The sequence below is a fragment of the Odontomachus brunneus genome, unplaced genomic scaffold (genome assembly GCF_010583005.1).
Source record: "Odontomachus brunneus isolate Ranch 3 - 2012 unplaced genomic scaffold, Obru_v1 Obru_scaffold_046, whole genome shotgun sequence".
NCBI classification, from domain to species: Eukaryota; Metazoa; Arthropoda; class Insecta; order Hymenoptera; family Formicidae; genus Odontomachus; species Odontomachus brunneus.
In genome coordinates this window covers 1,580,639-1,607,993 of record NW_022639496.1, presented here as the reverse complement: position 1 = coordinate 1,607,993, position 27,355 = coordinate 1,580,639, and the positions used below count along the sequence as shown (strand labels likewise).

The 27,355-nt window shown below is 38.1% G+C and overlaps 1 protein-coding gene across 6 annotated transcripts in view; it reads left to right on the top strand.

Annotated features, from left to right (window-relative positions):
- LOC116844753 (ras-related protein Rab-37-like) overlaps window positions 1-27,355 on the top strand; it is a 556,153-nt gene that overhangs the window by 216,352 nt on the left and 312,446 nt on the right. The window contains exon 1 of one of the 6 annotated variants that reach the window (XM_032816746.1): window positions 10,002-10,740. The exons of 1 other annotated variant lie outside the window; for it this stretch is intronic. The gene's annotated coding sequence lies outside the window, so the exon portion shown is untranslated. 4 more of the 6 variants (XM_032816742.1, XM_032816745.1, XM_032816743.1 and 1 more) reach the window with 4 other exon arrangements.

Here is a 27,355-nt window from a genome sequence, read left to right as displayed (position 1 = left end):
ATGATACAAATTCGAGTCGAAATTTTAGCCCTACTTTCGACCTGAACTCTTTAACATCTCTGTATTCTAAAGGATCAGTGTATACACAATGAACGCTTAATGATATGAAAATTATATAAAAACTGAAGTCCTACTAAGAGCCTCCAAATGGCAGAAAGCATGAAATGCCACTTGTAGGTTTTGAAAAGGTATAAAGCTAGTAGATTAAATAAAATTAATGAAGGTTGACATAGGCTTCAGAATATCAAAGTAGATGTTAAATGGAATATTAAGATCGAAGCAAGGAATGATACAAATTCGAGTCGAAATTTTAGCCCTACTTTCGACCTGAACTCTTTAACATCTCTGTATTCTAAAGGATCAGTGTATACACAATGAACGCTTAATGATATGAAAATTATATAAAAACTGAAGTCCTACTAAGAGCCTCCAAATGGCAGAAAGCATGAAATGCCACTTGTAGGTTTTGAAAAGGTATAAAGCTAGTAGATTAAATAAAATTAATGAAGGTTGACATAGGCTTCAGAATATCAAAGTAGATGTTAAATGGAATATTAAGATCGAAGCAAGGAATGATACAAATTCGAGTCGAAATTTTAGCCCTACTTTCGACCTGAACTCTTTAACATCTCTGTATTCTAAAGGATCAGTGTATACACAATGAACGCTTAATGATATGAAAATTATATAAAAACTGAAGTCCTACTTAGAGCCTCCAAATGGCAGAAAGCATGAAATGCCACTTGTAGGTTTTGAAAAGGTATAAAGCTAGTAGATTAAATAAAATTAATAAAGGTTGACATAGGCTTCAGAATATCAAAGTAGATGTTAAATGGAATATTAAGATCGAAGCTAGGGTCAAAATTTCGATTTGGAAGATATCGAGTGAGGGAGAAAGGAGCTTTCACTTATACCTAAATTCGCGTGAAAACTCGTGAAAGGCTGGCATATTCGGCGGCGCGCTCGATTGATTCGGTTATTTCGCGCTGGACGGGGCAAACGATCTCTTCGATGTTGTAATGCCATGGTAAGTCGGTGGGTAGGTGAAGAGGGGGTTCCGCTTTATGGTTATGGCATGCCGTGCGACGACGTCGTATTCGGGACTTTATAGCTATGAAAACTTTCCGGGAGGCAATAAAATTTACTTTCAAACTTGGACAATAGCAGCTGTCTGTAATGCTTAACCTAATTTCATCCAGAAGTCAATAAGCTTATCTTTTTGAAGTAATTGGAGTTCATTATGTGTGTTCATATTCCTGAATAGTATACGTCGCGTTCATTTTCAGGACTAAACTACATCGGTAATCGCGACATTCTTACGTAACAATACGAAATAATGCGCTGGAGTTATTACTTTTTTAATCCTTCAATAGACAATAGTTTTTTTTAGCTTACTTTAGACGTCTGACCTACTACTGTACGTGTTTGTTCTGTCAAGATGCATATTTCTTCCCAAAATACACATAAGGTAAAAGTACCAAGGCCCGAACATGTACCTAATCTTGGACACATTTCTTGTTTGGCTTTAGATACAAATATTTAAACTTTCAATATAAAATATCAATGTACAAGTATTGAGTATGTAAATATATTCTTTGTTGAAAGTTTAAATATTCATATTTAAAGACGAAAATAATATCCAGTATTAAGTATGTGTTCTGGAATTGATACCTTTACCTTAAACAAAAGACTACAAGTAGATTATACATTATTACAAAGAAACGATGTGTCTTTCATTAGTGTTATAACAGGGTGTTTCAGCATAAGGAGAACATTTAAACCTTTTCTTTGTTTTTGATGATACGAATGATACGAAAAATGTTTAGAGTACAATTTGAATTATTTGGAAAAAGGAATGTCGTCTAAGGAACATTTCTTTGCGATCATTCTTTTCGCATTTCTTAATATTTTTTGTAGGAAAGCATGTGTTTCTTTTGCAGATTTTTCTTTCTTGTAGCGGATGTTAAAATGCATTAAAGCATGTTTGAGTTATGACTGAGAAGATCCTGAACATAAAAAAATAGTCAAATTCCGAAACAGTATTACGGTGATGTACGAACTTACTGTTCATGTTATTGGAAATGCTCAAAGTGATATCCATCGGCAGCAATACACTTTTTAAAACGAGCAATCGCGGATTGTGATGCTCCTTCAATTGTTTCTGACGCGATAGCAGCACAAGATCTAATTATGCGATTCATCCTGTCTTCTGCAGTAATATTTACGTGTTCTCCTTATGCTGGGCCGCTCTGTATAACGTTGAAATTACACCTGCGAACACACGCCTAATGAAGAGTTAAGCATAAAACGTCTCGCTATTCTATAATTCTCGCGCTACTCTCGCAAACTCAATTGCGGGTTCGGAATTTTATTTAAGATACGGTGAAAAATTGAAACGCGAGGTAACCCAACGGTCGGAGAGCACGAGATATTTTCAGCGAATCAAATTCGCAAGGCGTAAGGGTGCGGATCCCGCGCCCGTTTCGACCCTCCCGATCGGGCGCGAGCCCGAGACGACGAGAAGAAGGCGCGAAGGAGGTAAACCTCGAGGAGGTAGAGCTCGCCTTGAGGAGGAGGTGGCAGGAACAAGGAGGTCCCGTCGAAGTGAGTAAACGGCACGTCAGCGCGAACTGCGGGACGATATCGGCGAACGTCAGGAGGCCGGCCAACTTCCTTTTTTTCCGCCGCACCGAACACAGACACAGACAAATCGATATCTACTCGCGCAGCGCAGCGGTTCCACGTTTTCCTACTGCAACCGACCGACCTCGCGCTCTCGGGGTCACTGACACTCCAGCCGTTTGATCAAGTTGCAACCGCCGGAAATCTCTGCTAGCTGTAATAGCGTAGTCATGTGAAAAATACCGTAAACCGATGCGTAAGTCGGCCGCTTTGGTCTCAAAACTTGCGCTTCCGGTCTCTCTTTCTCTCTTTCTCTCTCTCTCTCTCTCTCTATCTCTCTTTCCTACTCTTTCCCTCTCGCTCTCCCGAGCGTCGACCTCTCGGCATTAACGAACGCGAGCGAGCGCGGCGTGCACTTTTTTATGCGCTGCGCGCGAGCGGCAGTCGCGGCTCGTCGAATCGTGCAACCGCACGTACGTTTGTCCGTTCGTTCGTTTATTCGCGATACGAACCGCCACCGCCGCCGCTGAAATAGGTCGCGAATCGCACACGCCGCGAATTTCTTTGTCGATGAGTATCGATCGCGGCCGCGATACATGCGCTTTTTTAGTATGTCGTCGGGAATTATTTTCCATTTCACGAGGTACAGTTCGGACGGACGTTTTACGGACGACGATGGGACGACGTCCGCGAAAATAGGGCTGTTAAACTATACGCGTATCTTGGCGGAACGGAAGACCGTAATATTTTCAGTTTGATCAATTTTTCACGACGCTGTCCTATATTAGGAGGCGCTTGCTTTCGAAAGTTCAATCGCTCGCCTACATTTAGCGACGCTGCACGTCAACCTTAACTCTGGCTATAAAATTAGCAGACAGACGTACTATCCCTTCGATATAAAGCCGATCGACCTTTTTGGCTCCGTGTCGAGATTGTGTTTCAAATCAATTTTTCCACTAGAGAGAGAGAGACAAGAATATAAAGATTATTCGCGGAAGTCACACACGTCACTCGTTCTAACAACTAATCTATATGTTCCATTTTTGGATTTTTGGATTTAAGATTTTACTTCGCGAGAATACTTCTACATATATCATAGAAGTACTTCCACACAACTTTACGTAGCTTCTCCTCCATTTAGTCCGATTACTTCAGAGTTTTACATATTTTCAACTCTTATCTTATCGTTATCTTGGTTCTATAATTCATACATCAAGCACTCCACTGATTTCGCTTGATTATTCAAAAGTTCTACTAAAGATACGTCCAGATAGACTTTCACGATTATCATGACGTAAGACAATCAATGATGGAAACTGTACAATTTTTTTAAATTATATTTACGCTGCCAAATATACTGTATCGAGTTAATTATTAAGTTTCGATTATAATTTTGCATAGTCCAAGATTACAAAAATTCTGTTGTAATTTTTATTAGAATATTTTCTCTGTATACATGATATTGCTTCCAGCAAATTTTGATCATTTTTTCGTATTTCTATTCCGTCATTTGACAAATGTGAGTGCCATGTGAATCATTTGTAATGGACGCAACTTTTATAAGTTGACTAATAAAGTTGCTGTCAAAGGAACTTCCTTACTGGAAGTTCGAAGATCCAAAAAATTGATTTTTTGAGTTTTGAGCTGGAAGTGACTCAAATACAAACTAAATTCACTCCAGATGTCATAATATGATTATTAAAATGCATTATCAAGCATTTTAGGAGTTATTACGTTCCAAAAGCGCGGTCACATGACTTTAAAAGCGCGTTGCTTTCCATGTCACATAACCGCGCTTTTAAAACGAAATAACCTTCGAAACTACTCGATAATATATTTTAACAATCATACTATAACATCTACAGTCAATTTAGTTCATATTTGAGTCATTTCCAGTCCAAAATTCAAAAAATCCCTTTTTTAGATCTTTGAACTGATCTAATTTTGACTATACAACTATGTTTCTAACTTCAATTATTATACTTTTTTTGTAATCTTCTTGATGAGAAACAATCATAAGATTTTGTCCATTTTTGAACGAATTGCAGTAAGATCCTTTATGCATGCCTATCCACCTGGATATTGAACACGCTATCGTTATATAACGAATGCAATTTTCGACATATCACTCTCCTTGGATCATTCGATCGCCTCTCTGTCGGCAGTCATTTCTTCACAGCGCGGTTCTTTTACGCGCTAATTAACGAGACATCCTGGTATTGTAGCAGCGGCACTGTTAAATCCGTATTGTCAAATTATACTCAATTTATTTATTTTTAACCATTCCTATAAGTCGCCACTACTCCTACTAAGTATGTCGTTAATTTAACTAACGTAATGGAGTTAAATAATTTAACTTAAGAAATGTATTAAATTTGACTAAAATTTAGTTTATTTTTTATTATGTGCACGTTAATGTAACCTTTGTTTTAGTAAAAAATGACTTAATATTGTTTTAAATGGGTTGATTAGATGTGATTGTTTTTTTAAACACATGTTTTGTGTTAAAATAGTAAATTTTGATACACATGATTATCATGACGTAAGACAATCAATGATGGAAACTGTACAATTTTTTAAAATTATACTTACGCTGCCAAATATATTGTATCGAGTTAATTATTAAGATTATAATTTTGCATAGTCCAAGATTACAAAAATTCTATTGTAATTTTTATTAGGATATTTTCTCTGTATACATGATATTGCTTCCAGCAAATTTTGATCATTTTTTCGTATTTCTATTCCGTCATTTGACAAATGTGAGTCATTCGTAATGGACGCAACTTTTACAAGTTGACTAATAAAGTTTCTGTCAAAGGAACTTCCTTACTGGAAGTTCGAAAATCCAAAAAATTGATTTTTTGAGTTTTGAGCTGGAAGTGACTCAGATACAAACTAAATTCACTCCAGATGTCATAATATGATTATTAAAATGCATTATATCCATTACATCAGTTAAAACTAACTAAATATTATTTAACTCAAGAAATGGGTTTAAATTTGACCCTCCAATATTTAACAGTGGGTCATCAGCGATCGTCGGCGGTATTCGACGCGTTAACTGCTCTTCGACGCCGATAAGCGCCGCGACTCACTCTTTCTCTCGTCGGTCGCTTCGGAACCTCCCTCCACGACGAAGCGAGGGGAACCGCGGATAGCCGACCTTAATCAGCTATCCGTAGGACGACCAGTCGATTGCACGGCGCTCCGGACGACTTCTTGTCGTTCCTGCGACCTTGTTCTAACGTAGGCCCTCTCCTCGTTTCTACAGTACACGATAGAGAGAGCGGTAGGGAGAGAGCGCGGCTCTCTCCCGCGTGGCAGCACTGGTTTGGTACTAACGATCCCCACGAGGAGGTCGCACTCCTTTCCAGCGCCGTTTCCTCCCACCCCTCTGTCTCCCAGTCTCTCCCAGTCTCTCCCAGTCGAGGGCAACTCTCGTCGTCCCTCTTTCGTATCACTGAACTAACCGACGTTTACGGTACACGTAACACGGTAGTACGCGCGGTCTCATTACGCCTTCGTCGAGAGTTCACTTTCCTCTCCAGAACTATCTCGTTTTCGCGATGCCCCTCGGCCGAGGTATCGAGATCGGCACGGTGAGTCGGTACGATTCGCGTCGAGTCGCGACCTTGAGGAATGCAATTGGCGCAAAACGCGTGGCGCGATACATGCTCATTGCGCCAGCAATGTCTCGGCCACGACTCGCCAGTGTCGTATCGACCTCGATCCACGCTGTCGCGTGTCCACGTAGGCGAGCCGCGACTTTCTCATACATCTTCGTGCGCGAAGAGCGATAACGCGCCTAGATGGCAGCCAGTGAACGAGGAGGTGGCGCGTCCCGATGACGAGCCAGTTGGACAGGCCTGCTGCCTAAGCGACGATGTGGTAATTCCTCCCGGCCGTGTGTCTCTTTGGTGGCGGCCGCGTTCATGCTCGCCTGATACCATGGGCAGTGGACGCAGACGTGCAAGATGGCACGCCCAGCTGTCGCCACGCAGACGCCGTCGACGCTGGCAGCCGCCGCGTCATCAGGATCGCATGTGCCTGCCATGGTGTGCGATCGCGTTGCGTCGTGTCGCCTCGTCACGATCACGTAGCGCGGCCTCGCTGGCGCGACGCAGCTCTCTCTTTCTCCCCCTTCCTCCCTCCCTCCCGGCCCCTCTGTCTCTTTCCTGCTACCGCGCCCGCTAATAATACTGATAACGCCGTGTGCGCGGCCCGATTGATACGCGCCGCGCCGCACCGTCGCGACCTCGTTCGTTCATGATTGCGTCAGGATCGCATCAGGATCGAGACCCGCCCGCGAGGGAAATCGATGACGCACGGCGTGGGTGTCGCGCCGGAATTATCAGTTCCCCTGGTGATTGGAGCGAGGTTGCGTCCTCGAATCATCGAGGACAGGAAAAAAGTTAGTCGTTGAAATTACAGTTATTTCCGGCGCCAACTGCACTGCATTTCAGTTGTTCTAACGAAAAAATAATGGTAGCAATGTGCATACAAAGAGAATGTATTGCAGTGTTTTTTATCTAATTTCTTTTTGATTTTACTGTTTTTCTTTACATGGAGAAAAATTTTAGGTTGGATCAGCCGAATGTCTAGTGAAATATGAACGAACCAGAATTCCGATTGAAGTTGCCAGAATTCTGTTCAAGTTAACAAGATTCTGGCTAACCAAACAAGATTTCTGGTTAATCAAATTTTTTTTCGTGTAGCAGTGCGGGAGTAATCTGTCAGTATGAGAAACATAGCAAATTTTCTCAACAATATATTTTAGTTCCTGAAATATGAGTAGCACGTGTAAACATAACGTGTAAAATTTAGGATAACTGAGTGACACTGAGTAAAACAGAAAAGAAACTCGGGAAAACGAAAAATAATACCTCTGTTTGTTGTAATGGAAAACATTTGTCTGAACATTCAGTTGCATTAAAACTCGATTGAGGTAACTGAGAGCAATAGTCAGCTGAAAACAGTCGAAACAGAAACCTTTCTGTTCTTATAACCGTTTTCATTTACCCTCAAAGTAACAAAAAATCCAGTTACACTAAGTAAGTTGTTTCTTCCGTGCATTAAATAAGTTCTTTTTTCGTGCATGTATAAAGTGAAAACACAGTCAATTATTGTAGAATGTCCATCTGTTCCTCGTTTACAAAATTTTGTAGTAATTTTTACTATAGAATTCTCCCCGTGCATATAATATAAGCTTATCTTAACACTACAAAGTCCTGGTTACAAATCCTTCACTGCAATTACAGTTATAAACACTAAACGTTTTTCCCAGTGTAGCCCGTCTGCTCGCTCGTAATTGATTGAGTTACTAGTAATTTGACTTGCCGTGAAATTCGATCATAGAAATTTGACACTATGTGCCAAGAACAGATGTTACGGATAAAAGGATGGAAGTAGGTACGTCTGCACTGAGAATCACTTTCACAGGACATCTTACAATTTTGAGCTTCTTTCGGAGATTTCTGGTTTGCGGGATTTTGTTAGGACCAATTGCTAAATCAGTCGTTCAACTGCGGAGTCTTGTGCAAACTGAAGAGTCTTGTTGAGTCTTTGTCGCGATCAGCCTCTCCTACGGGCTTGGACGCACTTTTGTCCGCGACTGCATTTTCTTGGTTCCTCGATTGCGTTTTTCCTTTCTCGTCGCAAACGCTTCTCTGGCCGCCGTCGCCGCCGCCACTTGCATAGTCATACAATTTACATCTCCATGGCATGCATATTTTCGCAATATGTAAATCGCGTTTTTTTTTCGTGTTGCCGTATTCGTTGTTCTATAGCAGTGGATTTGCATAATTGAGGCGACGGACGAGCGACGCAGGGGTGCGTGGCCGGCTCGTCGGCTTCGCGATTTCCGTGTCGATGCTTCTCGTTTTCGAGAAACTCGACGCTGTCCCGACGGGGTAAGTTTGATCTCCCCGGGACATACGAATGAGATGCGGCAAATGAAAGTTTAATTAGCGCAATATTATCAAAATAAAACTTCGTCGTTGTCGGACGAGTGTCGCCCTTCCATGGAAGTTTCACAATATTTGTTCACTTGTTTTTTTTATCCGACTGGCTATATGTTTGACCGATATAAATATTTATTTATATATTTTAATATAGGTGTACATTTGCACGAGCGAATACGAAGCCAGAGACTGCAATGGCAATATTGAGAGCGATAAATCAACAATATGCCAATGTAAACTAATATAAAAAATAATTGGTGAAAAATAACAGACTTCGTTGTGATGCTTCAAGTAATCGACCAACGATCTGTTAATTTGTTCAGTGATTGTCAAATATACTTGCCACTTGGGTCTCTCAGAAACTTTACTTTTTGTAACTTTCTTAATTTTTTTTAGAGCTCAAACGCGGTTAGTGCTTGATTTTTTAACACTGAAAGCGCCCAGTTTGCAATCAATCGGTTTCTAAGAGGTTCATTTGCCATTGAAATGTTAATATTGCGCGACATTTAATTTGTTGTCCCGCGAGAAGGATTTTCCACATTTCCCATTTTTATTTCCAACATTTCAAACTTTCCATTTCCATCCCCAATATTTCCAACTTTCACTTTCCCATTCTGTGGTATCGCGGCCTGTAAAGAGTTGAGCGCCCACGTCGGTCGGCGTTTGTCGAGTCGTGGATCGCGGCGTTCGCCGAATTGTCCCCGTCATCGCGGCGACCGCGACATCCATCCTGTCTGCCCGCCTGCCTGTCTGTCTGTCTGTCTGTCCGTCTGCGGCTTTCGCGCCGCGCAACCGTCGTGCATCTGCATTAATGCGTCCGTCGCCGTTGCGCAACGCGATCCCCGGCGAAATCGTGACCGGCCGGACAAAGGAGAGCTGTTGATCAGCGAGGGAACTGGGAGGGACAACTGAAAATGGCGGTCGTAGCCGTTGAATTCTAGAAACTACGGCCTCGCTCCTTCCACGATTGGCCGATTCGCCCTTGGCCCTTAGCAGGGGTCGAAGCCACTTCCTGTGCCGTGAGAAGCGTCGCCATCCTGTGGCGAGCCTCCAAAGCACGGAAGGCTCCCGCGCAGGCGAATTCACCCTCCGCGAACCACCCTCCGCGTGTCCCTCCGCCTTCCGACCCTCCTCGGCTACCCCGATTTCGTGGCACAGGGGTTGGTAATTCTGGCGGGAACGCGATTTTATCGGCCGCGAGTCAGCGAGGAGCGACTTGCGGAAGAGCTCGCGGGGGATGATGAGGGCTCTGCTTGTACCTCGATAACAAGGATATCGCCTGAAACGAGAGTCCTCGTAGATTTTTACTGTATTCAAAGAGAATCTTGTCTCGTACGCTCTTCGCGCGAATTTCAAATTATTCCTTTCCGTTTCGTCCTCTGGCATCGCGGAGCGCTCCTTCGTGTCTCGGTTCCATGACGTGAAAATATCTAAAGCTGTAACTTTTAACACGCGCGTAACATGCAATCCCGCGTGATTGTACAAACCACCCTGTCTCAATCCGCAGCGCCCCGACGTGTCTGATAATCGCTTCGATTTCGTCGTGAATGAACTGACCGTGACGAACTATTTACACGTGGGAGAACGGACCTGGTAGACTGAGTGTTTTTCATCGATCACCTTCTCCTCCTTTAGGTCGTTTCACCTTCGCTTGTTGTTTTCATCGTTCAGTCGTTGAACGTCAGAGGTGCTGTTGTCACGTGCAATCGTCAATCGATCGTCGACGAGGCGCTTAGTCGGCCACGAAAATGCAGCCAATGACTCGGCTATTATCGAAGTCAACGCCATTCGTCATCTCGGCAGAGAGATGAAGACTACGAGGAAGAGCAATGGAACGTGTGATGTTTCGCTTACGAGCTCCGTCAACTCGCATCGTTTCTACTACGTTATACATTATGGAGTCTTTTGTGATATTTATTTTTATCTTCCTAGATTACAGCTCGAAATGTCTAAACACACTCCACACATTTTGTAGGCACGAAGCCTGAGTTTTCTGAAAGAATAGAAGAGTTTCTCAGGAAAGTCGGGAATTCCGTCGAGACCGGGAGGCTTCTCGTGTAAATAATGAAATGGAGTTTCACGAATGTCCTTCCAGGTAGCTTTGGGAAACTACGGAATACACGTTGTTCTCCTCAGCAGTCATACATAATTCATGGTGAGCCGATGTGGGTTTTAAGTTAACACGAAATGCCATACGCGGTATCTATAAGGTTAAATCTATACCGAGATAACGCTTTGAAGTCGCAGCGTTATCTCGCTCTGGAACATTTGGAATGCTTATAAATACACCAAGAAAAAATCTGATATCTCGCACATATCGCTGTATTTTATTTGTATTATATTCTTCACTTTTTTATCTGTGCCAATAAAAGCAGATAGTTTTATTTACATAAAGGGAAAGAAAGAAAGAAGTTCAAGATGTGCCGTTAAGTAAGATAAAGATCTCTATCGAGAGAGAGAAGGCTGTATCACGATAAAGGTGCTATCAACAGGTGATTTCGTTTATTAGCACTCTTTTTATTCCTAATTACATCCAGTAGACGGCATTTTATTTATTTTCGGTATTCTTGCGTGGATGTTGTCGAGTATTAAAGTGTATGAGAATTAAAAAAAAGGAATGAATAAATAATAAATAATCATCGATAAATAATTAATAAATAATCAATAAATTTTCATATACTTTGATATTTTATGGGATTCGAGCAAGAGTGCTGATGAGTGTTGCAATAAATATCAGTTATTGGACGATTTTCGTTCTTTTTATCTCTGTCTCAAATATAAAATATTTATAAAAAAATTGTAATTCTATCCATGTTGTTTTATTTATGCTGAGTGCGATGTCGCTGGACGCATGTAATTGGATAACATTTACAGCTCGTATATTAGTCTGCAATGTATGGGACACGAAAATTTAAAAATTATATTATATTTGTTGGGGAGTGAACTTTTTTAAATCTGCCCTTTGGAAAAATTCCAAAATTAATATTTTTCCCGGGATTCTAAATAAAGAAGAAAGAGGAAAATTACTTATAAATTCGAATTACCGCCATTTCTTCAATTTCGACTTTCTGCATATAACAGAGATTTCATACTTCAGCAAATATAGTTTTTAAATTTTCTTTCCATTTTTGTTTCAAATTATTAGATGAACTATAATATTCTACGCCAGTCAGAAACATCCAACGACACCGCACACAGCACAAAAAACCTAGACGATAAAATTTCAATTTTTTTTAAATAAAAGAAATTATTTTATACTTAAAATAACAATAAATAACATTTGGTCAAAACTTTATATTGATATATTTACTAATTTCTTTGAAAAATATTTTAAAAAATCTCAAATATAGTTTTTAAATTTTCTTTCCATTTTTGTTTCAAATTATTAGATGAACTATAATATTCTACGCCAGTCAGAAACATCCAACGACACCGCACACAGCACAAAAAACCTAGACGACAAAATTTCAATTATTTTTAAATAAAAGAAATTATTTTATACTTAAAATAACAATAAATAACATTTGGTCAAAACTCTATATTGATATATTTACTAATTTCTTTGAAAAATATTTTTAAAAATCCCTTATTTTTTTAGTTTCCTAAACCAGAAGCTGCCCTTAATTACGCATGCACGCATACGATTCTTAGTTTTCCTCCTGCTTCTCCCTCTGAAAGATAAATACAAGCTTATTTCTGTCCAAGTACAAAAAACACGAAGAAGAACGAGCGAAAAGAGAGAACAGTGTCCCAGATTCAACGTTTCCACCGTTGGTCTCTAATTAGCACTCAGTCATCGACGTTCCTGTCTCTCTCCTTCCCCCCTCTCTCTCTCTCGCATGTTCCGTTCGACGATTTTCCGTCACGCAGAGTCTTCTTTTCTAGATCCCACATCCACCATACTACGTATCCGACCACGTGCGCATACGCGTCCTTGATGACGCAACACGTACAAGGTGACGTAACGACGTAACGGCGGTGGAGAAGACGTGCACGATATCGAGTCGAGGTTAGCTAGCACCACGACGAAGAGCACGACGGCGACGACGATGCTGCGCTTGCGTGCGCCCTCATTTCTCCTCTCGCACGCGCCCGTACGCCCTCCCGTTCGTCCGTGTCTGCACGTCCGTCTTTCACGCTCTCTGCACCCCGGAGGAATACACCTCTGCTTTGAGAAAGCCGCATCGCCCTCGCGTGCGTACGTTCCGCGCCGTCCGGGTGAACACGTCGTTCCACCTTGTTCCACGGTTAAGTTCCATTGTGTTGCCGGCCGTCAGCTGTGCGACGACCGTGACTGTGTCGGTCGCTCAGGTGGACCTGTGTGTGTCACGTGACGGCGGGCAGCGTCGTGACGACTCGTCCTTGCCCTGTCTCGAAGGGAAGAGGTGTAGCCCTTGGCCCTGGATAAGTGAACGAGACTAGATCGACGATACAATGTATCGTGAACTGACAACAACAACGTGCGCCGCTTGAGCACCGTTTGACGGCCACGTTGGGGGCGAAATTCACCCACTCACCCCGGAGGAGGGATATCGAGACGCGGTGAGATCGATAGGTCGACGTAGCGTGAGGCTTGTTTTGTGCGCTCATACGTTCCTACGTGGGTACGTTCGTACGTTCGTTCGTTCGTTCGTTCGTATGTTCGTTCGTTCGTTCGTTTGTTGTTTGCCCGTTGGTTGGTTTGCTCGTTCGTTCGTTGGTCGGTCGTTCACGGGTAAAGTGGGTCGACCTACCGCACGGTGGTGGAAGGTGAGTGTCTCGGTTGTTACGTCACTGCGCACGTTATCGGCCACAGCGGAGCCGCTTATCGGATAAGTGACGGCGGTGAAGGTAGCGCGAGCGACTCTCTGGTGAGAGGACTTTCGTCTCGTAGGTGTGCCGACATCCGATCCCTGATTGGAAGGTGTGTGCGCGTTGCTGCAGTGGCGTTAATAGTGTACGGCTCTTAGGGGCAGGGCTGGTTAGAGGTAGGAGATTAATTAGGATAATTGTGGAGCAAGTAAACCGTGTTGTGTGGCTGCAATATATACAGGGTGAATATTATATACCGGAACACCTGAATATCTCGAAAACAAAGCGTTGTATAAAAAAATGTTAAATACAAAAGTTGTAGCGTTTAAAAAGATCTATTTTATGATATTAGCAGTTTGACCTTGAGTTGCGTCATAAAGATCAGGTCAAGGTCACAATGATGTTTTTAAATTGATACCCCCATTTTTTATTGTATATTCTTGTAGCTTATCTCGAGAACTTTCCAAAACACTATACCTAAGTATTTTTTCGTTAAGTACTTTTCGAGTTAAGAGGCTTCAAATTTACGCTCTTTAGCATTAGCGCGCGGCCGATTAAGGCAAGAGGAAAATCATATCCGGCCGATTAAGGCAAGATGGTTCTGTGTCCGGAAAATTAAAGAGAGAATAGGTTTTTCTTGTCAATTTCGTGCTCGTCACTACGGTATCCACGCGCGCTAATGCTAAAGAGCGTAACTTTGAAGCCTCTTAACTCGAAAAGTACTTAACGAAAAAATACTTAAGTATAGTGTTTTGGAAAGCTCTCGAGATAAGCTACAAGAATATACAATAAAAAATGGGGGTATCCATTTAAAAACATCATTGTGACCTTGACCTGATCTTTATGACGCAACTCAAGGTCAAACTGCTAATATCATAAAATAGATCTTTTTAAACCCTACAACTTTTGTATTTAACATTTTTTTATACAACGCTTTGTTTTCGAGATATTCAGGTGTTCCGGTATATAATATTCACCCTGTATATAACGTCACATTTGGAAACGATATAAGCTGGTGGTGGTCATGCTTTCAGTGGATTCTCCCGTCAATTACCACGTTATGTATTTTATGAAAGAGATATCATATTTTTTTTAAATATATATAAATACTTATCGTCTTCGGCGATTTTAATCCTTAAAATTTGTATTGGGGTAAATAGCAACTTATTTTATACATCAATAAATTTTTTTATCGTACAAGAACAATGATAATTGTTTGGAAATACTTTTTCTTTCACCTAAAGTGCAATTTCTTTCTGTAGCAGGCGACAAAGCAAGTCATAAAAATACAAATTTGGAGACAAAGTTTTTTTCAGGGAACCAAATTGTAGAAACTAATCAAATCTAACCTAACCTAACATTGCAGCACGCAGCTGCTACCTAACCTAACCTAATATCAATCCCACTTGTATCATCGCAATATTGGCATATTTTGTCAAAAAATGTATGTGTCTTGACAAAATACCTTAATATCATAGTGATAAAGGTTAGTTTGGTTTGGTTAGTTATTTATCCTTTTGTTTCTGCCTTGGGACTGTTTTTGTCCCTAAAAATTTGTACATTTTTACGACTTATCTTGTTTATTGTATAAAATATCATTTTATACATTAAACATTTTTGATAAATGTTTTTTTTAAGTACTACTCCTCAGTTATTCTGTAGCAATCAACAAAATAAGCTGTACAAATATACGTGTACAAATTTTTACACATAAAAGTAAATTTATACAATAAAAAGTTTTATACAACGAAAACTTTTTCTGCTAAATTGATATTTATTCAGCATAATATAAATTTTAATGTGCAGAAAAAAGTATGAATTCAAAAATATTGGGCTCGTATTTATGTCCTCGCGTATATATATGTATAAAATTTTAAAAGTTAAAGTCGTTAACATTGTCGATGGCGATAAGTATACTACTTAAAAAATATGTAATTATAAAAATTTATATAAAATATATAAAAAAATATTTTTTCTATATATCTAACTTTCACCAGACATATCACGAAAATTACGACAGATTGAAAAATATATACCTATGAGGTCACCATTGACGCCACCTTGTTTAAGGGTTAATAGGTCGAGCCAATTTTTAGTAATAGATTCATTGTTGAAATTCTTATGTAATCATTATAATACGTGTCAAATACTGACGTGTCAAATGCATATAGTGCGCATATGTTTATTCGAAGGAGAGTATGATCGATTGTACATACTGTATAAAGAAAGAAGCAATAAATGGTGAAGGTGATAGCATCTGCGCGGGAGCGATTTCCCGACAGAAATATCCGGCGGGGGTGTGGAGTTAGCGCTATCGCGCTGGTTCATGCGAGATTTAATCACCGCTATTTTGCTCTATAAAGCTATTATGCGCGTGCTCACGTAACACTGGAGATAGAAGAACGTAATGTTAATGTTGCCGCGACCTTGATGCTCATTGTCGGCGGAATAGCGCGCGTTCCGACGCGGGCATAACCATTCGGAATGGCATTTAATCGATACCGAAGCGCGGTTTCAAAGTCACCGCTTATACCTACACGGAATGTTTCCCCGCGACTCCGGCAGCAGCAACGGTAGCAGCTGTGTTTAAATTTACAGTGAAGCGACTCACCTTGGCACGCGACGTTTGCATGCGTAAGTCCCCGGCTCACAATAGGTGCAGTGAGCCTTTAGGCTTTTGCTTTAAAGCCAACACTGTAACGTACTTTCATGCAAGGGGCGTTTCCCGCGCTGCCAGAAATAGTACATTAACGCTTAAAGTTTGGGATTCGCTGAGGGAATACCTTTCGCCTGAATTAAGTCAGTTTTGGCTTTAGAGAAGAAAGAGCTAAAAAGCCTCTCTTCTCATTATACTAATCATGAATTTAGACTACGACTTGCGCTTGTAGATTCGTGGGTCACGTTGGAGCGCGTTCAGCTGATTTTGCTATTGGAACGCTTTCGATCGAGCGTTCGGTCTCATTCGAACGATTGCGTCATTCTGGACCGCCGAAAATAGGGCAGAAGGGAGCGTTGAACTGCGAAAATATAGTTATACTCGCGATAATAGTAACTTACGACGATACGCATGTGCGGCGGAAAGCGTAACAAGTTGTTGAGGCATTCATAACTTCGGCCTGCAGCGTCTGACCTAAATTCCGTCAGCTGCGGCGGAAACGTCGATCTGCTTTAAAAGAAAAAGAAAAGTAACGATAACAATTAACCCACACAACACGCGTGTCTAAAAGATGTCTTTATGACATTACCAAAAGTCGTCTAAAAGACGTCTTGTTTTCTATGTCTTTAAGACGTTACCCAAAAACATCTTAAAAATATCTTATTTCAAACGTTTTTAAGACATCTTAAAGATTTCTAAAATAAAAACATCTTGAAGAGAACATTTTCAAAACGTTTTTAAGAGACATTTCTAAAAGGAGTCTTTATGACATTACCAAAAGTCGTCTAAAAGATGTCTTGTTTTCTATGTCTTTAAGACGTTACCCAAAAACATCTTAAAAACATCTTAAAAATATCTTATTTCAAATGTTTTTAAGACATCTTAAAGACCTCTAAAATAAAAACATCTTGAAGAGAACATTTTCAAAACGTTTTGAAGAGACATTTCTAAAAGGAGTCTTAAAGATATTTCATTTTAGACGTCTTTATGACGTTTATTGAATGACATTTTTAAGACTATGTATGACTGTCTACATTATCAACTATGAAATCTATACACGCTGTTGCTATAACAAATATCATAACGATCTCTTAATCTTTGCGAGCGTTGTGTACTATCTTGTAATTAAATTAAAGTAAATTTTTATAATTTGATCAGTTTACTTTTAAATGCAGTGAGAATTTCCTTTTTTCCATATAGATGGTTCTTGAGAATAATAGTTAGACTGTGAATTTGCTCATCCTCAGGATTAGGTATCGATGACAGCAAGCCAATGTTGATGATATCTCTGATATCGCGTATGTTTTAAATTTTAAATCATGCATTACCAAATATCTCTATTCGGCATGTTTTAAAGTTATGTCATCGATATCTAATCCTAATCTTCAGCAGAATGGATGAGCACACTCTAATCATAATTTTCAACTGACTGCAGCAAATAAGTGATAACAAATAAAATCCTTCCCTTTTTGTAATGTATATGTAATTATAGAAATTTATAGTAGCATATACATAAATATAAAGGTCAAGTAGTCCTAAGCAAGATGACTATTAAGACGTTCTAAAATAACGCAAGACATTTTAAAGACACAAACAAGACGTTTTATGGGCTTTTTACAATAAGCTATTAATTTTAAGACAAGTTAACGAACCAATTATTTTTGAAAATAATCGACTGTGATTAGTCAATTTGCTTGCGGCATATAACTAATAGCTTATTGTAGAGAGCCCATTACAATAATATCTTTAAGACGTTTTAAATCGGAATATAAGACGTCTTGAAGACGTTATAAAGACGTTTCTTTGACAACTTTTTAAGACGTCTGAAAAATTTTAGGACGTCTTTTAGACGTCGTGAAGGCGTCATATTAAGGCGTTGTGTAGGAAGAGGATGCTATACTTGATGGCTTTATCGATAAAATGCTAACAATTTTTTGCGAAGTTTACGTCATATGGTTTGTACAAAGTTAGAAATGCTTTTACACAATGAAAGTTCCTACGTGCAAAAATGAATTGGAGCACTGTTCAGTATGTGATGAAAATGATAAAAAAATTGACATCTCGAGCTATCTGTTAGCATAAATATTTGCCTGAAGTTTTATAGTTCGTGCATACTGAACGTGTGTTTGCTGCGCTCAAGAAAATTTCGAAGAATACTGCTGTACTTTTACGACTGAATTGAGAGAGAAGCTTAAAAATATACGAAACGTTTGCAGAAAGATTTCAGTATATACGTAGTTATGTTTTCTATCAGATATAGTCAAACAAAACAGCATATATTTATATAAGATCTATATGTACAAGAAATATGTATATACTGAGAAAAAAGCGGTTGGATTGACCAAATCGGCGGTCAGCAACCATCAAAGAAATATTGGATCTATTCAACAAAATACATGTTAATGCAACAATAAATTGCGATATAGTAGATTTCAACAAAATATATGTTAATGCAACAATAAATTGCGCTGATATAATAGATTTCAACGCAACTTATTGTTGTAACATGTATTTTGTTGAATAGATTCAATATTTCTTTGATGGTCGCTGACCGCCGATTTTCAATCCAACCGCTTTTTTCTCAGTGTATGTATATGCATATGCGGTATCCAGCAACGTATGCTTTAATTTTAAGATATACAATGCCGGATACCGTCAACATTCGCTAGCTATCATCGATATCTAACCGTAATCCTGAACTAGGCAGACGAGTAAATCCACAGCCTAATCATAATTCTAAAAAACCATATGTATGGAAAAAAGGGTTATCATATTCAGTAATTCAAAGAGAGAACTAAACAAATTGTAAATAAAAATTTATGGTATAATAATAATAGTTGTCTAAATAATAATAAACAGTTAATAATAGTTTTTTAAAGTTTCCCGTACACGATACTCATAAGACTAAAATCAATATTTTAGTTTTTATAATATATTATGTGTTTGCAAAAGTTCGTAAAGTCATTAATAGATGACTGTAGTAGCGACTTAGTAAATTGTTTTCCTTTAAATTGCCTTTCAGCTTTTAAACACGGAAAAAGAAAATAAGCTGCGGCAACAAGAATCTGTGGTAGCTAAATCTCTTTTATAACATATAAATGTCTAAAAGTATAGCTGCAGTAGACATGTTAGCTATGAGATCGATGTAGTAGCAAAGGTTTTGATTACAGCAATAAATTTTTAGTTACAGCAACACACACATATACAATATTTTTGGCAAACTTAAATTCAGCATAAACCATAAATTCAGCAAACATGATTAGATGCGGCAGTAAAATCTTTTTTTCCGTGAATGCTGACAATATTCGTTCAGAATTGATGATTGAGAATACATAATTTCGAATAAAACGTTATATTTAATGTAATTCAAAATGGAACCAGATAAAGTCCATCTTTTCATGCTTTACCACTTTAATCGAAGTGAAACTGCTGCAACAATTAAAGACAGATTTGTGAGATTTACGGAGAGAATATTGTGCCCGCTGCTGTCTGTGGTTTAAAAGGTTTAGAAATGGATTACTATGTCAGCGACAAGCCACGTTCTGATCACTCAAACCAGATAGAAAACAACGAATTGAAAGCATTGTTCAAAAGAAACTCGGCTCAAACACTCAGCCCAGACAAAACAAAAGGACAGCTTGAAGTTGATGAATGATGAATCAATAGTATTCTGCTATTTGAAAGCACTGAGAAAAATCCAGAAAGAAAGAGGATGGCTTCCTCATGAACTTTCTGCAAATGCGATTATGAACTGGCTTACCACTTGTCTCTTATTGCTTACTAGGCATAAAAAGGAGTTGCGATAATTTCATCAATTTCCGAGTCGAAATTTTGATTCTACTTTCAGCCTTACTATTCCATTCAACACCTATTTTGATATTCTAAAGCTTATAATAGAACCTATTTTGACGTTAAAGAAAGTGAAAAAAGAAATTTCGGACATCGTCAGAGTCAAAATAAGAGTAAGTTATATCATTAGAATTAAACCTACTTTGCTAACTCCTAATTGCATTGTAGAATTCAAGGTTTAACATAGAATCAAAATTTGAAATCGTGTTACTATTAAAAAACAGGCCATTTGGCGCGTCTCTGCGTGACTTTAAAAGCGCAACTGAACGTAAGCAAGCGATCTTCCTGTAACCTTCGTTCACGGCTACACTGCGGTGGCTACGATTACTTTCTTGCCGCACAACTGACCGCGGTTTTAAACAAGTTTGGTCGTCGGAAAATTCCTCCGCGCCGGAGACTAACACGAATTCTCAAACGTACAGATGGAACAAAGCCGAAACGATTGATCGCATCGCCGGCTATATCCACACGTTACAAGCCGCGAGTATTGCGGCCCGCAAATGCGGATTGGAAAGCGCAGATCCGCACCGCGGCAGGTCGCGGACGTGACTTCAAATTGACAACAATAGCCGAGATCCCGATTCGATCTCGTTCCGCGGACGTTACACGTACAGAGTCGATGTTGTCGTTAATTTCGTAGCCAGTCGTGATAACCTACTGTCACATAATCGTGCACGCAAGTAAATCGATATTTAAGATGGCATGCCAGAGATATAACTACACGGCCATGTTTGCGGTCGTATATCGAGATGAGCGGTTGATAATCGATATACCGTTATTATCACCGCAAAAGCGGCTTTTTGTCGTGTGGCTTAACGTCACTGATAATTGTTTCCTCGCGTTCTTGCCATGATTACGTACGGTTAAAGACGCGTCGCTTAGCCTGCATGAAGTTAGCCCCCCACTTTTCGAATTTAACAATTTTGACAGTTGTGCTGATTTGTGCTAGGTTTGTGCTACATTGTGCTCGAATTATAAATTTTTAATACGAAAAATGAGCAAGAAAAATGGAAAAAACCGTTTTTTTGGTAGCCCCCCACTTTTCGAATTTAACAATTTTGACAGTTGTGCTGATTTGTGCTAGGTTTGTGCTACATTGTGCTCGAATTATAAATTTTTAATACGAAAAATGAGCAAGAAAAATGGAAAAAACCGTTTTTTTGGTAGCCCCCCACTTTTCTATTTTCGAAATTTTTTTTATTGTATTAGGTTGTGCTAAGTTGTGCTAACATTGTGCTAAAGTAGTATCTTCGAAAAATAATCACGAAAGAAATAAAACGAAAAGAACGATTTTAGGCAAAAAAGAAGAAAAGTAAGATTTACATTCGTATAAGTCAACCAAATGATATACAATTATATATCTGAGTTGTACTAGCCTAGTACAAGTCAGCACAAGTTTCAGTTTTGCCAGCACAAGAATCTAAAGGGCACTTTACTCTTGACCGCGGCCTTTGGCACTCGCAGTCTGTCATTAATCACCACTTCTAGATTTTGCGTTGACTCAGATATGCAATTCTGAGTCGATGCAAAGTCTAGAAATAGTAATTAATGGCATAGATTGCGAGCGCGAAGGGCCGTGGTCAAGAGTAAAGTGCTCTTTAGATTCTTGTGCTGACGAAACTGAAACTTGTGCTAGCCTAGCACAACTCAGATATGCAATTCTGAGTCAATACAAAGTCTAGAAGTAGTGATTAATGACAGACTGCGAGCGCGAAGGGCCGCGTTCAAGAGTAAAGTGCCTTTTAGATTCTTGTGCTGGTGAAACTGAAACTTGTCCTGACTTGTACTAGGCTAGTACAACTCAGATATATAATTGTATATCGTTTGGTTGACTTATACGAGTGTAAATCTTACTTTTCTTCTTTTTTTCCTAAAATCGTTTTTTTCGTTTTATTTTTTTCGTGATTATTTTTCGAAGATACTACTTTAGCACAATGTTAGTACAACTTAGCACAACCTAACACAATAAAAAAAATTTCGAAAATCGAAAAGTGGGGAGCTACCAAAAAAGCGGTTTTTTCCATTTTTCTTGCTCATTTTTCGTATTAAAAATTTATAATTCGAGCACAATGTAGCACAAACCTAGCACAAATTAGCACAACTGTCAAAATTATTAAATTTGAAAAGTTGGGGGCTAACTTCATACAGGCCGTCGCTTAATATATGTATCTCAAAACGTACCTCAATTATTACATTTAAAAACGACATTAGAGCGTTATCGCCGCAATATAATGTATAAGAGACCTAAACTTTGTCACATGTTGTAAAAAAGGTTTAAACAATTGATAAATCAAAGTTATAGGACTTTTGAGACTCTTGAAACTTTATCAAAGCAAACAAAGAATAAGGTAAATAAGAGTCAACTGCCGATCTTAAGGGCAAAAATCACAAATTAATAAAAGTTTGTGATACATTTATTTAAGTGCAAAAAGTATACTGAAGAGGTTCCGAAACTGGGATCGAAACATCTGAATTTTTGTACTTAAATAAATATATCACAAGCTTTTATTAATTTGTGATTTTCGCCATTAAGATCGGCAATTTGCTCTTATTTGTCTTATTCTTTGTTTGCTTTGATAAACAATTGATATCTTGGAATGAAAATTCGGCCGCTGAAAACTTGTATTTTGGGTTGTGATAATTTCAAATCTCAGGATTGACCGTACTAATTTTTACCAGATTGGTTGCAATTGAAAGCTTATATTAACGTTTCCGTCAGAAAAACAATTAGATTTTCCATTGCGGCTTTATTTCCCGAGATATTTTAGTTGGAAGTACGATCGTCGCAAAAATAAAACTCCGGAAAAGCGTCGCGAGCGTCATATAACATGAACATAGTCACATCTCGGCCACACGTCTCGGATCTGTCATTCTCGGATACTTGTCTTTATATATCACTCGACTCCACCGCGATGAGAGTTACAAGTCGGTAAATCGGTAATCGTAACTCTCACCATCCCGCCATCTAACGGAGAACATATGTCAACGGACATTTCTGTGGTGAGTAGACGTTTCTTACGCGTAAATTTACGATTTCAGACTTTGAACTAAGATAGCTCAACTTCTGGAGCACGTAGAGCAAAAGTAAAGACAATTTTATCATGTAATGTAAACCCAAGGAATCGATTAAGTCCCTTCAGAACTTCGTCAATTCAACCGTTATAGCCGAAATAAGAATTTAACCTACATTCAACCAAAGCCGGCGCGTAATTATACACGGTAGGCCGCGTTGCTTCGCGCTTGCACTTGACTTCGCGAGACTACCGTGTCGCTTCATTGGCGTCGCGACGCTAGTCCGTTGCTTGATCTTGGTACCGTCGCGATCGTCATATACCACACTGAAAGAAAATTATAGTTTTTTTTTAGCATCAATTATACTTTTTTATGATTTTAACAACAAAAATAATTAGAGGAACTGTTTTAGTAAGTGTTATTAGAAAGATGGTTCTTCTAATTATTTTTGTGGTTAAAATCACAAAAAAGTATAGTTGACGCCGAAAGCAACTATAATTTTCTCTCAGTGCATGAACATAGTCATATCTCGGATTTGTCATTCTCGGATAAGGTGAGCGTCTCAATTAGTGACATACTTAAACTTTGATGAAAGTGACGAAATTAAGTGACCATGTCATTTTCAATAAAAAATCTGTCACTTGTAAGTGAAAAATAGAACTTTTATTTGTGCTATAGTCATATATTTCCGATATACAAACGTACTTTTTTAATTTAATTGGAAAATTGAAATCAATTAACTGTCCCAGTTAATGACACTTTCAATTTTAGGCTTTCCCAATTAATAACACGTCAAACACCGTGTCACTTATTGGGACAGTATACGTTCCCTATCATTGACTGGTACTATGTGATATACTTGTCCAAAATAGTGATAACGGTTCCATTATTGCTTATTTATTTAGTTTTTCTGTGAATGAAATAAGTCTGACTGTTCTTACTTTACTTAATCTATTAGATTGCATCTAATATTCATAAGTTGGTATTTTTGAACATTCTCGAAATGTAAGCAAAATATGTCAATAATTGGTACAAAAGAATGACGATTGCCCTTCCCTCCTTCCTTATCAGATTATATCGACGTAAATATTACACTATAGATTAAACGCACTTGAACGCATTTATTGATGAAAAGACTATAGGTTCCAGGAATTTTTAGATACTCATCCAAAAGTACAGAATTAACATTCTTTACATTATTTTATACTGGCCTGTCAGTGATTGGGACATTATCGTATTCTTGTGTGTTAATTAGTGACAGCCAGAATTTAATCCGAAATGTTAATCTACTAGCACATACTCACTTGCTTATCAGTTCACAATAATCTTTAATAATTCGTTTAAAGTTATTCTAATACTAACATAAATGCTCAAAATTATTAATATTTGATCACGCTCGTCATTCACAATGTCTTATAAGCGGTCGGCCATGAAACACATGATAAAGCTTACAAGTCAATGTACTTCATGTTATAATTACGAGATATTTGAAAGATAATAAACTTTACGATAAAACTATTACAAAAAAATAATAAATGACCAGCAGAATATTTTAAAATATTACTAAAGTATGAAGAAGTCAAACCGAGATTTTGTAATGTAAAATATTTTCAAAGTGTCACTAGCTAGGATACTGTCATTAACTGCCGTTTACCTTACTCGTCTTTATGCGCTTGGCGTCGCGACGCTATTGCGTCACTTGATATCGTGGATAAGCGATATAATAAATTGTGCAATACTTTCTCTGTAGCTCTTGGGTAAAGCATATGCTTTGGAATATTCATGTTTCTCGATGATCCGCGCATCCTCCGTCCTTCATTTCCTCGAATAATCACACTGAGAGAAAAATGTATGATATTTGGAACTATAATGGCATAGTAAAAAGATTATAGTTAGGAATATCTTTTTTATAATAAATGTCACCATAATGTTTGTAATATTTACAATATAAGCATAGTATAACTGACTCATGTAAAACTTTTACCAAGAATTATAATTATTTTAAATAAAAAGAACATAGTAAGGTAGCAAGTATTAAATGGTAAGAGAAATTAACTATTTTATATAGTCAATACAATTGAAAAATATGGGTACATGTAACTATATTCCCAAAGCGTGCTTTACTATACATATAGAGTAATAATATCTTTTTTATAGTAAATGTCACCATAATGTTTGTAATATTTATAATATAAGCATAGTATAACTGACTCATGTAAAACTTTTACCAAGAATTATAATTATTTTAAATAAAAAGAACATAGTAAGGTAGCAAGTATTAAATGGTAAGAGAAATTAACTATTTTATATAGTCAATACAATTGAAAAATATGGGTACATGTAACTATATTCCCAAAGCGTGCTTTACTATACATATAGAGTAATAATATCTTTTTTATAGTAAATGTCACCATAATGTTTGTAATATTTATAATATAAGCATAGTATAACTGACTCATGTAAAACTTTTACCAAGAATTATAATTATTTTAAATAAAAAGAACATAGTAAGGTAGCAAGTATTAAATGGTAAGAGAAATTAACTATTTTATATAGTCAATACAATTGAAAAATATGGGTACATGTAACTATATTCCCAAAGCGTGCTTTACTATACACATAGAATAATAAGATGGTGACTATAAATGTGTGTTTATTCTGCTATATCTTCGTGCTTAGATGAACTATAAATATATGTTTGAGGTCAAAACGAACTATAAAATATAGTGAGATTATATTTATTTCAACTATTTCTCTCAAGTGTAAGAGAAAAATGCGCGGTAATGCAGGGAAGTTTCTGAGATTAGGAGAAATCACGACGGGTCATATTTCGTAAATCGCGCGACACGTGTTGCGGCTTCGAGGATAACACGAGGCGATCGACGAACGGCGCCGTCGACGATCGACGTTTCCAGGCCGGCAATTTCGCCGTGCGACAATTTCGCAGCCCGTGTAAACATAATGAAGGCATGCTACGGTCTCGTAAAACACGAGCGGGCGCGTACGTACGCGACGTAGGTGGGGAATATATACGACGCCGTGGCTAAATATAGAGGAGCGCCTTTATGGCGCGGGCGCGCGGTCGTGCCACGAGGACCCAAACGATCGACGGACCCTGATGGCCTTTATTCGATCGAACTCGCTCTCATTAAGGCCAGCGAGCGAGTCGTGCGATCAAATATCGCCATGAATTCGTAGCGCGCGATAAAGGATCGGCGTTGCAACTTTGCGAACGAGCGGCCGAGCGTTGTATTTGCATACGGCGATATCGTCGTTTTTGCCGGCGACGGCGCATCGATCGACCGGCCGGGCGCGAGGTCTGATCGGGAACACTTTTTAAATGCCGGAGAAATGTCCAAGTGATTATGCGCGCGCGACCGTTTGGACACGTACACTGAGAGAAAAAAATAGTTGGAATAACTGTAATCTCACTATATTTTATAGTTCGTTTTGGCCTCAAACATATATGTATAGTTCATCTAAACATGAAAATATAGTAGGTTGAACACAGATTTATAGTCACCATCTTATTACTCTATATATATGGTAAAGCACCTTTTAGGAATAGTTACATATACTTATATTTGCCAAATATTCCAATTATATTGACTATATAAAATAGTTAATTTCTCTTACCATTCAATATTTGCTACCTTATTATATTTTTTACTTCAAATAATTATATTTCTTGGTAAAAATTTTACACGGATCAGTTATACTATGCTTACATTGTAAATATTACAAATATTATGGTAACATTTACCATAGAAATTATTATTTAAATACTCTATGTAATATACTCTATGTAATATACAGTAAAGCACGCTTTGAGAATATAGTTACATGTAGTACCTATATTTGCCAAATATTCCAATTATATTGACTATATAAAATAGTTAATTTCTCTTACCATTCAATATTTGCTACCTTATTATATTTTTTATTTCAAATAATTATAATTCTTGGTAAAAATTTTACACGGATCAGTTATACTATACTTACATTGTAAATATTACAAAAATTATGATAACATTTATCATAAAAATTATATTCCTAACTATAACCATTTTACTATGCCATTATAGTTCCAAATATCATACATTTTTCTCTCAGTGTAGAGGGCGACTTCAGGTGTTAGAGTGCTGTTTGGTTTTTGGAAGATAAATCGAAAATTATTCGGAGAAAATAAAATTAACTTCTCACGAAGTTGTAATGACAAATGTTTCTTTAAATGTATTCCTTGCCGATTTCGTTTATTGGCAATTTTAATGCCAAGTTTAATATCAATTTTTGCCGGTTTTGGATATTAAAAAATGGGTCAAACAAAATATTTTATTTATGTTGCAAGAAAACAATTTTTATTGTCTTTAAATAAATATAAATAAGTCTTATTATTGTCTTTAAATAAATATAAATATAAATATATATATATATATATATATATATATATATATATATATAT